Source organism: Penaeus monodon, chromosome 32 (assembly GCF_015228065.2).
Source record: "Penaeus monodon isolate SGIC_2016 chromosome 32, NSTDA_Pmon_1, whole genome shotgun sequence".
NCBI classification, from domain to species: Eukaryota; Metazoa; Arthropoda; class Malacostraca; order Decapoda; family Penaeidae; genus Penaeus; species Penaeus monodon.
The window spans coordinates 17,211,871-17,212,144 of record NC_051417.1 but is presented as its reverse complement, the minus strand read 5'-3'; positions in this window follow the sequence as shown (position 1 = coordinate 17,212,144).

Below are 274 nucleotides of genomic sequence, written 5' to 3'. Positions count from 1 at the left end.
AAGCAAATCTAATGATCACGAAAGTGTATAGCCGAGATCCGCAAGCCGACCACCGCCAGCCTGCTTTTAGCCGCACTCTACCCAAAACCTCGGGATCCTGCAAAACGCTATATTTCCCTCAGCCATCCGGAGGGAGAGTGTAAGTCGGGCCCGATTTTTGAAGTGCCTCGAATGCTTTTCCGTCCCCCGATCTGTAAAAGGCCTTGACATTGTCCGCAGCACAGTCTTCCTCGCAGTCGGAATGACGGGGACTGTCACGAGGCCATCACAGCGC